The following is a 599-nucleotide window of genomic DNA, read 5'->3' on the forward strand; positions in this document are numbered from 1 at the left end:
TGGAAGAAGATAGAAGGGGAGAGGAAGAAGGGATCGGAGTGAAGAAAAATGTATAGATCAGTAAAAACAATTAACAAAGACCACAATCTTTTCACTATAATTGTATCATCTTACACACATCTTGCAGGCAATCTATAATAATCCCAGTTCAGCATTCTTGTCACCATCTAATATTGCCCTTTCAATTTTAGCTGCTCTTGTGGTATTGCATTGATACTTCATTTTCCTTCTAATTTACATTTCCTTAATGAATAATGTTGTCAGACATCATTGCATGTGATTATTCACCATCTATAATCTAGAAGGTTTGTCCACTCGTTAGCCATTTGAAAAAAGTGGTTGTTTCTTTTTTGAGGTTTAAGAATTGTGTATTCTAATTAGAAGTCCTTTGTTTAATATATTCTGCTTTTTCCAAGTCTGCAGCTTGCCATTCCTTTTTTTCTGTCTTTTTAAAAAATTATTTTATTTTATTGATTTTTATGCATGTGAACATTTTGCCTGGAAGTATATGCCAGCAGCCTTGAGCCATACAGTCCTCCAAAGCTAGCAGGTGGGGTGGAGCTTAGTTTCCAGGCAACGCGCGAGGGCGTGGACTTGCG

The sequence above is a fragment of the Myodes glareolus genome, chromosome 7, assembly GCF_982192425.1.
Source record: "Myodes glareolus chromosome 7, mMyoGla1.1, whole genome shotgun sequence".
Taxonomy (NCBI): domain Eukaryota; kingdom Metazoa; phylum Chordata; class Mammalia; order Rodentia; family Cricetidae; genus Myodes; species Myodes glareolus.